Here is a 14,468-nt window from a genome sequence, read left to right on the forward strand (position 1 = left end):
GTAGATGAATTAACAATAATACAATGAAACTATGATGTAGGATATGAAAGAGTCATGGCAAAATAGATCAACTGGCTATAGAAAAGGAAGTAGCAAAACAAAGTACCGAAGGAGGGATACAAGATAGGAAAATATGTTCGGAGGCGGTGATGGCTTACAGTTCGTGATTCAGATCAGCAAAAGTAAGTAATGTGAGTGAAGGAAAGGAAAGATGTGTCCAATGGGGTAAGGAGCAGTTCTTCAAGCATGGGAGAAAAGAAGACCTAATCAGAACAAGAGTCAGGGTAGTGAAGTAAAATGGGGGAAATGGCCAAACTCATTGGGGAGTTAAATTCAGAAGGCATGGCAGAGGTTCAGGACTGAGTAGATAGGTCATCAGAAAGAGGAAGAGAATGCAGTGGGGCGGAAGATGAAGAATAAAATGGTAAGGAGAGGGAAAAATGCGAGATAAAAAAACACAGCAGTGAGAGTAGCATGGAGATGAGCACAGATGATACAAAGGCTTATGAAGAAGCAACGTTGCTAAAGTTGACACCATGCAAGTAAGTAATTCTTTATTGCTCAGTTAATTAAAACCATTGTAATCAGCTACGCGAGCTTATTCAAATAAACAAACTTAAAATACAGATTTATCTAGTACAGCATGCAGGAAAAGGGCAAAGAAGTACAGCAATAAATTCTGGGGCAGGAGTCATAGGAGGGTCTTGGACAGCAAAAGCAAGGGGAGAGGGCGCAAATAGGAATAGAAATTAGATGAAGAGACGTAAGCCAGTGAACATTTCACCGGTACAACAAACCTAGAGGGGGTAAAATGTGAAGCAAGAAAACAGAAGGCTTGCTCGGAAAGGTAAATATGTTGGAATAAGTGAGGAATAGGAGAAAAAGAAGAAGTAGCAAGCAACCAAATACCACCAGAGAATAAAAAAGAAGTAGCAGGAAGTATTCTAGACTTGGGGCATTAGGAGGATACAGTGTGAAATGCCAACCCACCGTACAAGCAATAAAGAACGCCTCCATGTTTTGGACAGGTCGATAAAAGAAGGGAAATATGTGACAAGAGTTGAGGTACCTTATTAAGAAGAATGATGTCTTGATGGGGAGAAATAGGAAGGTGCCTCCTGAAAAGTGAGAGAGAATCTCCACAGCGGTGTTGGGGAGCAAGGTGGGTAGGCTGCCACACAGCTGTTAGCACATACATGTGCCCTGGTCCTTCCTTGGCAGTCAAAGCACTAGTGTCCAAGTAGGTAGATGCTACAAGCAAGGTTCATCCGTCATATCCGAGTGCCTGAGGGTTTCTACTTTGGGTTCGACTAATCAACTGAAGTGGACCCAGAGGAATTTTTCATGTCCTGGTTCCAAAATGTTTTTTGGGGTAAGAGGCTTAGCATGCATAATCGTGCTTGTGAAAATGCAGGTTATGTAAAAATCTATACATGCTGAATGTTTCTCCTATACATGGGCATTTTTGAGAGCGCAGTAACAAGGGCAACTAATTTAACCAAGTAGATATTTAGTAGAACATATCAATAGGGAGTATATGGGTTGGGTTGTGTGTGCTTTTTCCTACATATTCCAAGATTTGGTTAAAATAAGGATATACTACTAACATCCTGAATCAATGTTGACACTGTTAGGTGCTGTCTTCATATGCAACGCTGGATTTGATGCTCTACATAGGTGTCTATCAATTAAAACCATTCAATATGGTAACATTCACATTGAGGCTCTCTCACTGTTAAATATTTTAAGGCTAGTGTAGGGTACATTTTAGATACATATTTATAAGCCTTATTGTCTTGTTAGTAAAATACAAGTGAAAGAACATGCTTTTTTTTTTACAGGTCTTGGCAAGAGTGCGTTGGTAGAAGAGGCTCAGGCCCAGACCAAAGAGATTATCCCTTCATTGCACAACAAATCGGCTACTTGTCTTGAAGAAAAACCCAAAAGTCAAACACCAAGAGAGTGTCGTTATGCAAGAATAAAGTTAAGCACAGTTTTTTGAGAAGGATGCAATCAACCTTAAAGTTCACAGTGGAGGTCAATTAGGGATTTATTTCAGGAAGCCCTCACTCACCACCCTGGGTGGTGACATGTTTCATCATCGGGCCCACCAGGAGAAGCCGAATGCTTCCCTGGTGTGCTACAACGCCAGATTACTGCGGAGCAGGTTTTTCGTGACAGTGGTGTGAAAAGTGAATTAAAAAATGCCAACGAGCTGTACCAGACAAAAAACCTTTATTCTGTGGTCAGGCGGGCATTAGTTAAAATATATGTGTCCGCTGCATCAACACAAGTCCCTCCGCGACACTTGTGCGCTACTGAACATTGAAATGCCGAAAGGGCCTGGATCTAGAGACACGTCCCCAAACAGATCGCACAATGGCCCCTCGCAGCAAACAGGGGACGGCTGGCAGACAGTGCGGCGGATGCGATCCCCGAGATCCATCCCGAAACCGGACCCGGCCACAGTCGCTCAAGAACGAGAGGCAGCTGTGCAGGAGGTGGCGGATAGCACTGCGACCGATCTGTAAGGCAATATTATCCAGGGGGTTTTCTCTCAAACTGTAACTGCCTGGGGCAACGGGTCGGGGAGCCGCCGCTTCGGCCGCTACCACGGTACCCTCTACACTGACTTTCTACGGACCTGTGTTATACACAAGTAGGCCCGAGACTACGAGTAGCTCTAGTTTTGGGGTTTGTTATGGGGGGGCTGGGGGTGTTGACAAGGGGGTGGAGGGGGGCATTGTTGGGGCTGGGGAGATTCCTCTGGAATGGTTGGGAAAGGGGGATGGGGGGGGAACGGTGTTGCAGACAGGGCGGGGAGGGGAAAGAGGGCGGGGACCAGTATGCCAAGGGATATCTACAGATTTCAGGTGTTCACTATTGCTTACTATATGCCACTACGACCTACGCTGCTAAGCTCAGATCTTTCCGTGTTCCTCCGAAATGACTGATAACCTTAAGATATTGTCTCTCAATGTAAAAGGCCTCAATAATCCGATTAAAAGAAGGGCTGTCATCTCATATCTGGAGCACTCAGAGGCTGACATTTGCTAATTGCAGGAAACCCACCTCCTAACTAAAGACTGGCACAGAATGCGCTCCCGGGTCTTTCCTCAGCCATTTTTCTCTTCTCTTCCATCTAAGAAAGCAGGGGTGGCCATTCTCGTGTCCCGGCGTTTCCGGGGCCGAGTGGGGGCCGAAGTGGGAGAAATTAAGGGACGCCTCCTAGCTTACACCTTCCTTGTGGGGAACAGAACATTGACGATCGGCTCCATCTATGCCCCCAACACAGGCCAGGAACCATTTCTGAAAACTGCACTCTCTGAAACACTACAGTCACCCCATTCTCAGCTGCTCATTGGGGGGGACCTCAATTTGGTCATGGACACGAATAAGGACAGGTCTGGACACCGCTATGGGGACACTGGGGCGCTATCGGAGGCGGGTGGAGCTTGGTTGCAGGAGAGGGGTCTTATAGATCTCTGGAGGACAGCGCACCCCAGCACAGTGCGCTATACCTTCTATTCCCACGTACATCACACATACGCGCGCCTAGATCACTTCTTAGGCTCTTCAGAATTGGTCCCCCACGTCACTGATGTTTCCATTGTCCCGGCAGCCCTCTCAGACCATGATGCGGTGGAATTGACACTCAACATGCCCAAAACATCACGCACCCCTGGTTCATGGAGGCTCAACGAACCCCTTTTGCAAATACCGACCGTTACTAAACAAATCCATAAATGCATTTCGGACTACCTTGCGACTAATGATAACTCTACGGTCTCGGTGTCGACTCTTTGGGGAGCCCTAAAAGCTGTGGTCAAGGGGGAACTGATTGCTATCGCAGCCGCTGACGCCAAGATCCGCAAGGACAAGAGGGCTGACCTCACGGCGCAAGTGGCTGAACTAGAAAAGGTTCACAGTCGCACCTGCGCTCCGAGAATTTGGCGTCAGCTGAAAGCCGCTAGGGCTCAACTAGCCAGCCTTGATACCGACAGGGCGGAATTTGCCGCCCTTCGTCTCCGCCACACGTACTACATAGGTGGCAACCGCACTGGGCGTCTTCTAGCTAGTGCCCTGAAAGCCAAGACTCAGCGCTCAAAAATCACCACTCTCCTGGATAACGCACAGGTTGCTGCCGCCTTCCGCTCCTTCTACGCCTCCCTGTATAGCGAGGATAACGTATCACCAGAAGCCGTTGATTCGTATTTGCATTCGGCGGACATCACGCCGCTGTGTCCGACGAGGGCTGAGGTCTTAGATGCTCCCATCCGCCCTGACGAGGTCCTGGCTGCCATCTCACGCCTTCGCCCGCTCAAGTCCCCAGGACCTGATGGCTTTTCATCGGGCTTCTACAAACTCTTTGGCCAGGTACTAGCTCCAATACTCGCAAGATTATTTAATTCATTCGAGGGCCCGAGCTCCATACACCCGGACATGCTGGCGGCGGAAATAGTGGTGCTGCCCAAGCCGGGTAAACCCCCGACACACTGTTCCGCGTTCCGCTCCATCTCCTTACTTAATTTGGATTTGAAACTGTTTACGGGGGTATTAGCAGCCCGTTTGGGCCCTTGCCTACCAGCATCCTCGAACCGGATCAATCGGGCTTTGTCCCAAATCGCCAATGCAGTGACAATACTAAACGGCTACTGCACCTCGTGGATAAAACTCACTTCCAAAATTCGGACTCGGCGCTGCTGGCCATCGATGCGGAGAAGGCATTCGACCGAGTCGATTGGACCTACTTGCAGAAGGTCCTGCAGCGTTACCGGATAGGCGACCGCTTTCGAGCCTGGATCGCGAGCTGCTACCACCGCCCTATGGCCCGGGTCCGATTGGGCAGCCTTAAATCGGACCCCTTTGAAATACAACGGGGTACGCGTCAGGGGTGTCCTCTTTCGCCCCTTCTGTTCGCCTTATACGTAGAACCCCTGGCGCAGAAAATTCGAGACAATCCTCGCATTAGCGGCATCACCTTCGGCCATGAACCTTATGTAGTGGGGCTTTATGCCGACGATATCATCGCCGCTCTAGACCACCCATCCCGGTCTATACCTGCTTTCCTGGAAGAATTGGAGTGCTTTGGAGCGGTGTCTGGCTTCAAAATCAACCGGGGGAAATCCCTGGTTTTACCCCTGGGCAGCAATGCCCACCCTCACACCCCAACGCCTGACTTTGGCTGCAACTTACAATCCTTTACGCAACTCTCATATCTGGGGATCACTCTTACTTCCTCCACAGACTCGACGGTGGCCCTTAACTATAAAACACTTGCGTCCCAAATCCGAGCCGACCTTACGCGGTGGTCGAAACAGCCCCTCTCCCTGCTAGGCCGCATAGCGGCAGTGAAAATGTCAGCTTTGCCTAAGATTTTGTATGTCTTCCAAACCCTCCCAGTACTACCGCCGCCTGGCGCGCTTGCTGATCTGCAAACCGCTTTCCATCAGTTCATCTGGGAAAAGAAGCGCTCACGGCTGCACAGGCAAGTGGCGCATAGGGGTGTCGATGAGGGAGGCCTCGGGATCCCTAATCTCCTGCAATATTTTCACGCCTCACAACTCCGCTATTTGGTGGAGTGGTACAGACCTGAGTCCGAAAAGAGTTGGCTATTTCAAGACAGGGCGATGGCTCAAACGTCACTGTGGAAGATCCCATTTCTTGCCCGCCAGCATAGACCACGATATCTCCTCTGCTCCCCCATCACGCGCGCCATAATGAAGTCCTGGGACATGGTAGCGGTTAGGAGAGGCCTGACGACTTTCCCCTCCCCGCTCACTCCGCTATTCGACAATCCGGAATTCCCACCGGGCACTGATCCTCGTGCCTTTCCGCAGTGGCGTGGTACGGACTGCCGTTTGGCCGGCCATCTCTTCGACTTGAAGGGCTTTCTCCCCCTCTCCGACATCACTCAGGGCTACGGAGTGACCAGGCCCCACATGTTCCAATACTTCCAACTCCGCCACTGGCTTCTGAGCCCGGATAACGCTCCCCTGGTTAGTCGGCATCTGACACCATTTGAGAAGTGGCTGGTAGCGAAAGACTCGGACAGGCACCTTATCTCAAACCTTTACAAGATGTTGTCTCCCGTGGCGGGCCCAGGTAAGACAGCGGGACAGAAACGCTGGGAATCAGAGCTCGGCAGGACATTATCGCCCAAGGAATGGGGGTTTGTATACTACAGGGCTGCACACACCACCCGTAATACTAGTGCCAGGGAAGCGGCGGTGAAACTAGCCATCTACTGGCATCTTACCCCGGCCAGACTCCATCAAGGCAATCCCCTTCGAAGTGCGCTGTGTTGGAGGGGCTGTGGTGAAAAGGGCACTTTGACACACCTTCTTTGGGACTGCCGCGCTCTGCAAGGATACTGGAAAGCAGTTTTAGATGATATCGACTCCACCTTTGAAACTGAAATCCCGCGCTTTCCTGCATACACAATCCTAGGGCTGCCCAACGCACTTACATTTCCTTTGAGGTCTCCCCGGGGCAAACAGATGGGCATTGCCATACAAGCAGCGTCGCAACATATCCTGTCACTCTGGGGATCCACCACCATACCCACCCACACTGGCTGGCTGCATAAACTGTGGTTCACGTTGGGCATGGAACGTATCCAAGCTACGCTCACTCACACGGCTGACTCATTTCAGAAGGTCTGGCAACCGCTTCTGTCCCTCCTGTCCAGGGAGTTTCACGAAATCACATGCCCGAAATATCTCCGCATTCTACGGCTTACAGGTCCGCCACAAGACCCCCCACGAACTTGAACACCTTGAAACATACCACTCTGAACGTGCTTTAACAGAGGCTCCATATAAATGGCATACTGGTCGGGGTGGGGGGAGAAGGGGTTGTTGGGAAGAGGATGGGGGGCTAGGTTCTTCTTATTGTTCTGTTCGGTTGACTTTCCTACATGGCACTTTTACCAAAATGTCGACAATGCGTTTCTGCGTGGGCATGGTTTATTTGCTTCCCTGAAGATTCTTAGAGAAGACGTGCCTGTCTGTCTTGCTCGCTATATATGCCTACTACATACCTGCTATCTTGCTTTGCTTGTCATTCTTACCCTTAAAACCAATAAAACAAATTTGAAATTAAAATATATGTGTCGGGAAATTTACCAACTAATGTGTTGGGTATTTCCACTTAGAGTGGGGTCGACATGTTTCTGCCCATTTATGTGTAGATTTTACTGGGCTTTCATCAGGACCATGTAGCAGTGTACCTCAATGGTGTAGGCGCGCTAAGGCCCACCCTTACCAGAGGACGTGAAAGTTAAAATTCAGTGTAAAATGAGTGCAAAAAAGAACAAACCAGAAAAAGTGAGTGGTCCTTCAGAATTTGAGGAACCTGAGGTTTGTTATTTAAAAGATCTGTGGTAAATAAATAATTTATTACCGGATCTATTTTTCAGAATAATCAATAAACAGGTAGCTCAATAAATAAGAGTCAAGATTCGAGGTAGCTGGAGTTTACAGGCTTTAATCAGGCATAAAGGACAGGAACAGGACAGCCTGTACGGGAATAGGATGGCAGCTGCCGGGGGCAGGATCTGGGAATAATGCGCTTGGACTTGGGGGACTTTTAGTAACAGTTTACAGTATATATATCAAAACAATTGCATTACATTCAATACAGTAGGCGTAGCAGTAGGCGTGGCTCGTAGCAGTCGCGAAAGATAAGGGCAAAATGATGTAACAAGAAGGCGTGTACAGGGCGTATACATAGACATGTGATGTAAACGTAACAGAATATGTCATAAAAGGGGCGGAAACATGGAGGGGGCTACCTGAGCAGCTGGGACCTCTAACCTAGTGGTGCGCGCAAACGGGCAATGACGTGTTACCAGGGAGAACTGGGGGCTATGACTTCTGCGCTAGAAGAGGAGACTAAAGTCTGGAGTGTCAGAGCGACATGTACCCAAGGCATATCTGGTATCTGGTGTTTAGAGTACATGTTGATAGAATCCAAAAGTTATCAGGGTAAAGGCTAATAGACATTAAGACTGGTGCATGCATAATTCTATATGTATTGCGTGTGCGAGGAATATTCTATGAATATTAATACAGTATTTCTCTTACATGGAGACATAAAGGCTAGACCATGACGGAAACTATTGATGCGATTCAGTAGCTTAGGAATGCAGAGAAGGAGGGCTGGACTGATAACTAGAAACATAACATACTCTTGGCAGACTGGGAGGCAGAGCCAGGCCGGGCCGGGCACTGCGTGGCAAGAAGTAAGCTAAGGGTCAGGGATGCAGGTGGGGCTATATCGCTCCTCGGAGAGGGTTCAGGAGACTGGAGCTGAATCTGGTGTCCGGGCCCTTTTGAGGCCTAGAAACGGGGACAATTCAATGAATTAACGTGCACACTGTGAAACGTGGCAACGTAGGTTTACATAGGCCTAATATTCGTTGCTTTCACGAAGACTGGAAACTGGCATACTAGAGATGGACACAACTGTAATTGCGTCTTTAATCGATCAGAAGGGAATACATGCATATCGATCATGCACATATAGCATAACATGGGGAACACGTAGGCACATATAACATGGCAAAATTTACTTTTCCACATTCCCTCCTTGTGCCCTACGTTTCCATCAGGAAACATCAATATTCATGATACCATCTATCATTTCATATAGCATCATTTGCTCGTCTCGAATTGTCTTAGAACGGGATTTAGGACTAGGAATACAAGAGGTAGCACACATGCCGCAAATCGCAGGGCCACATTGTATACAGAGGCAGCAACTGAATATGATCATTACTGCAATACCTAGGAATGACAATACTTTCCACCCCCAGGCAGATATAATACTCCAGAGCCAACCGGACCATGTCCAGGTGCCTGGATTCTGGTGTAACTGATGGGCAATTTTATGAAGTCTGGTTATAGCTGAATAAACAGACGGTGCGTTATTAGGAATGAAAATGCAACAACTAGATCCGATGACTCTACATGCTCCTCCTCTATCGGCCAGTATGACGTCAAGAACGAGACGATATTGGAGCACGACAAATCTCATAGCAGATTGCTCTTCGGTTAAGTTACCTAGGGCAGAAGTAGTCTCATTCACTACTGCTTCAAGGGTTCTGGTTAGTCTACGTATTAACTTACTATTCTGGACAGGGCCTATAAAGAAGAAGAAACCTTTATTAAAATCTTGATACTGTTCTAGAGTAGTTTCTGTTTGATCGACAATTGGGGACTCGATCTCCCTTCTATGTCTGACGTGTACTAGATGTGTGTTTCTGTGATAATCAGATGGGGCTAGAAAAACTGGTGGCAGTAGGAAGGCAATGTAACATGTTCCATCCCAATCGAGGGGCAGACGAACATATGCGGTCTGACCACAAACAAAATAAGAATGACGTGAGGCTTTGAAAATAGATTTCCCACTGTCACCATACTTGACAATAGTAGTAAAATCACTATGTCCTACATGTGCGGAACCATTCTTTCTGACACATAATTCGCCTTTGACTGGTAGTACTGAAATAGCAGGTAAATCTGGAGTAGTATCAGACTGAACATTCAGGACCATAAAATTCGAAGAATAATTACCTAAATCATATACTTCATTTTCTAGATCTAACCCTGTTCTATGGGGGAGACCTTGCTTGTCTGGAAAACATGTTCTGTTCAGAAGGGACATATCATTTGAGGATGACGTTAACGTGGACCATGCTCCACACGAACCATTATGTGAAAACGGATAAGGAAAGAGTGGCAGAACTCCCTTCGGCGTCTGGAAAGGGGGGAGTCGACCACACACCCAACAATTAGTGGCATTGCTGGTCTGGTGTGAATAATGTAACATTCTAACAAATGTATTGTTTCGCATAGCAAGACGATAGGATAGCTCGTGAGGAGGCAGATCACTAAATGTGTGCTCTACTGTAGCATTAGAAAACTTATTTACATGTGAACTTGGAAAACATAAATGTAATGCATAACTTGTGCAGGTAACCATTAAACTTAGAAACAATAAGAAACTTAGAAAAACGATACATCTTATAGAGTTTTGACTAACTCTCTCACTATGGGGGTCTATCTCATACATGTCAGGGACCTGTCTAACCGTTTCACCCGAGAGGGACTTAGACAATTAAACTGGCTGACTTATTTTACTAGACCGGACAGCCTGTACGGGAATAGGATGGCAGCTGCCGGGGGCAGGATCTGGGAATAATGCGCTTGGACTTGGGGGACTTTTAGTAACAGTTTACAGTATATATATCAAAACAATTGCATTACATTCAATACAGTAGGCGTAGCAGTAGGCGTGGCTCGTAGCAGTCGCGAAAGATAAGGGCAAAATGATGTAACAAGAAGGCGTGTACAGGGCGTATACATAGACATGTGATGTAAACGTAACAGAATATGTCATAAAAGGGGCGGAAACATGGAGGGGGCTACCTGAGCAGCTGGGACCTCTAACCTAGTGGTGCGCGCAAACGGGCAATGACGTGTTACCAGGGAGAACTGGGGGCTATGACTTCTGCGCTAGAAGAGGAGACTAAAGTCTGGAGTGTCAGAGCGACATGTACCCAAGGCATATCTGGTATCTGGTGTTTAGAGTACATGTTGATAGAATCCAAAAGTTATCAGGGTAAAGGCTAATAGACATTAAGACTGGTGCATGCATAATTCTATATGTATTGCGTGTGCGAGGAATATTCTATGAATATTAATACAGTATTTCTCTTACATGGAGACATAAAGGCTAGACCATGACGGAAACTATTGATGCGATTCAGTAGCTTAGGAATGCAGAGAAGGAGGGCTGGACTGATAACTAGAAACATAACATACTCTTGGCAGACTGGGAGGCAGAGCCAGGCCGGGCCGGGCACTGCGTGGCAAGAAGTAAGCTCAGTCAGGGATGCAGGTGGGGGCTATATCGCTCCTCGGAGAGGGTTCAGGAGACTGGAGCTGAATCTGGTGTCCGGGCCCTTTTGAGGCCTAGAAACGGGGACAATTCAATGAATTAACGTGCACACTGTGAAACGTGGCAACGTAGGTTTACATAGGCCTAATATTCGTTGCTTTCACGAAGACTGGAAACTGGCATACTAGAGATGGACACAACTGTAATTGCGTCTTTAATCGATCAGAAGGGAATACATGCATATCGATCATGCACATATAGCATAACATGGGGAACACGTAGGCACATATAACATGGCAAAATTTACTTTTCCACAGATCCACACTTCATGGGTCTCGGGAGGGGGGTGGTGGCAACAATTGCACACCGCCCTCAACGCCAAACACCTGCTCGACACCTAGCGATTGCTGCTACCGGACCCACGGGGTCCGGAAGCATTCGGCTTCTCCTGGTGGGCCCGATGATGAAGCATGTCACCACCCAGGGTGGTGAGTGAGGGCTTCCTGAAATAAATCCCTAATTGACCTCCACTGTGAACTTTTAGGTTGATTGCATCCTTCTCAAAAAACTGTGCTTAACTTTATTCTTGCGTAACGACACTCTCTTGTTGTTTGACATTATTACCCGGGGGATTGAGAGTGGTCTTTCTCTTCCCTCCCTCTCTAGTTGATCTAATTTGAAAAACCCAAAAGCCCATAATTAATGATGTTCCTTGTTCCCACAATCAATAGTCATGCGATCTGCAGATTGTTGGCTGACAGTTAAGCATTACATGGGAAATCTGACCCGGAATTACATATATGCCCAATAATTCCTGATAACTCAGATCAACCCATAATCCATATAATTCCACACAAATGGAGAAAATGCAACCACCGTCTGCACCCGTCCGCGCCTGGACCGAGCCCAGCACCAGAAACCCTGGCCCCCGCACCGGCCACGACGACCGCCGCCACGACGACCGCCAGCACTCTGCACGCTCTCAACCCCGGACGGACCCACAACTGCTTCAAGGCCGCCCGAAATGCACACACTGTCCTTTCACCTGCCGGAACTGCAGCTACACCAGCCACAGAGCCGACGAACCACCCGCCAAGAAAGACCTCAACCACCTCCGATGCATACTACTGAACACCCGCTCCGCACGCAAACATGCCGTCGAGCTCTGGGAGCTGCTCAACACAAACTCCCCGGACGTTGCCTTCCTGACAGAGACCTTGTTGAACTCCTCCTCTGCACCCGACATCGCCATAGCCATCCCAGACGGCTACAAGATCACCCACAGAGACCGCACCAACGGAGTCGGAGGAGGAATCGCCATCGTCCACAAGAACAGCATCAGGGTCTCGACTAGCACCGACGACGCGCTCAGCACCGCTGAACACATGCATTTCCAGATCCACACTGACCCCAACTCCACCCTCGTCTACCGACCCCCCGGACCCCGCCCCCCGCCCCCAGTTCAGCGACTCCATTGCCAACTTAATCAGCACGCACGCCCTGACCTCCACCGACTACATCCTCCTCGGAGACCTGAACTTTCACCTTGAGAACGACAGCAACTCCACCATCCTGATCGACAATCTCGCCAACCTCAGACTGAGGCAACTCGTCCCAACGCCCACCCACTCCGCCAGCCACACGTTCGACCCCATCTTCTCCTCAAGCCCGTATGTCTCCGTCAGCCACACCACCGAACTCCTCTGGACCGACCACCACTGCATCCACTTCACCTTCCTGAAACCCACCACACACCACCGCACCCAAAAGATACCCCGCCGCCGCTGGAGCAAAATCACCGAAAACCAACTACATGCAAACCTCGCTCTCTGCGCACCCACCGAACCCTCCAACACCGACGTCGCTGCCCACAACCTCAGATGCTGGATTGAGGACTGCGCCAACACCCTCGCCCCGCTGAAGAAACCCCCCCCACAGAGATACCAGCAAGAGGGCTAGCTCGTTCACCCCAGAACTCCTAGATTCCAAGCATGCCTGCCGCAAACTAGAGAAGAAATGGCACAGTGAACAAACTCCGATAGCCACGCAGCACACAAGGATGCCGTACGCAACCACCACCACCTCATCAGGGCTACCAAGAAGACCTCCTTCAAAGACCGCCTCGACAACAACGCAAACCACAGCAAGGAGCTCTTCAACATCGTGAAGGAACTCTCCAACCACAGCTCCAACACCAACGACATCCCGCCGTCGCAAGCCCTGTGCGAATCCCTCGCCACCTTCTTCCACCGCAAGATACCAGACATCCACGACAGCTTCAACACCCAGACAGCCCCAACAGACAGCAACACAACAGACCCTCCGCACACCATCGACCACGTCCCCTTGCTAGCTTGGACCAGCGTGAGCGTCGATGACACCATCAAGACCATGAGAACAATCCACTCCGGCTCTCCGTCAGACCCCTTCCCGCACCACGTCTCCAAAAAAGCAAGCAGCTCCGTCGCCCCCAACCTACGCAACGTCATCAATCTCTCCCTTGAGACCGTGACCTTCCGAGAGATGGAAACACGGCGACATCAACGTCCTACTCAAAAAACCCAAGAAAGACCCAAGAGACCTCAAGAACTTCTGACCCATCTCTCTGCTCCCCTTCCCGGCCAAGGTCATCGAGAAAATCATTAACAGACAGTTAACCCGATACCTTGAAGAGAACAGAATCCTGGACCCTTCCCAGTCAGGGTTCCGCAGCAACCAGAGCACCGAGACTGCCCTCATTGCCGCCACCGACATCAGGACCCTGCTAGACAACGGGGAGACTGCAGCACTCATCCTCCTACACCTCTCCGCCGCCTTCGACACTGTCTGCCACCGCACACTACGCGCACGCCTCCTCGCTGCATAGATCCGAGACAAGGCTCTGGAATGGACCACCTCCTTCCTCTCTGGCAGAACCCAGAGCGTTCGCCTCCCCCCGTTCCGAAGCCTCCGAGATCATCTGCAGCGTACACCAAGGATCCTCCCTCAGCCCGACACTGTTCAACATATACATTGCCCCGCTCGCACACGTCGCCCGACCTCAACATAATCTCCTACGCTTACGACCCTCAACTGATCTTCTCCCTCATCAAGGTCACCATCACCGCCAAAGCCAACCTCCATGAAGGAATGAAGGTCGTCGCCGACTGGATGAAGATCAGCCGTCTGAAGCTGAACTCGGACAAGACTGAGGTCCTCATGCTCGGCTCCAACCCGTCAGCCTGGGACGACTCCTGGTGGCCAACGGCACTGGGGGCAGCCCCGACCCCCACCGACCATGCACTCAACCTGGGAATCATCCTCAACTCAACGCTCTCAATGACCAAGCAAGTCAACGCCGTCTCCTCCTCCTGCTTCAACACTCTCTGCATGCTCTGCAAGATCTACAGATGGATCCCGACAGATACAAGAAAGACAGTCCCCCCCCCAGGCCCTCATCAGCAGCAGACTCGACTACGGTAACGCCCTCTATGCGGGAGCCCAGACCAAGCTCATCAATTGACTACAACGCATCCAAAACGCCTCGGCACGACTGATCCTCGATGTACCATGACACGGCCACA

The 14,468-nt window shown here is 49.5% G+C and overlaps 1 protein-coding gene across 4 annotated transcripts in view; it reads right to left on the bottom strand.

The window, feature by feature from the left end:
* Positions 1 to 14,468, bottom strand: part of KCNAB2 (potassium voltage-gated channel subfamily A regulatory beta subunit 2) — a 1,353,173-nt gene that overhangs the window by 360,462 nt on the left and 978,243 nt on the right. The window lies entirely within an intron of this gene.

This window comes from Lissotriton helveticus, chromosome 5_1 (genome assembly GCF_964261635.1).
Source record: "Lissotriton helveticus chromosome 5_1, aLisHel1.1, whole genome shotgun sequence".
Classification (NCBI taxonomy): domain Eukaryota; kingdom Metazoa; phylum Chordata; class Amphibia; order Caudata; family Salamandridae; genus Lissotriton; species Lissotriton helveticus.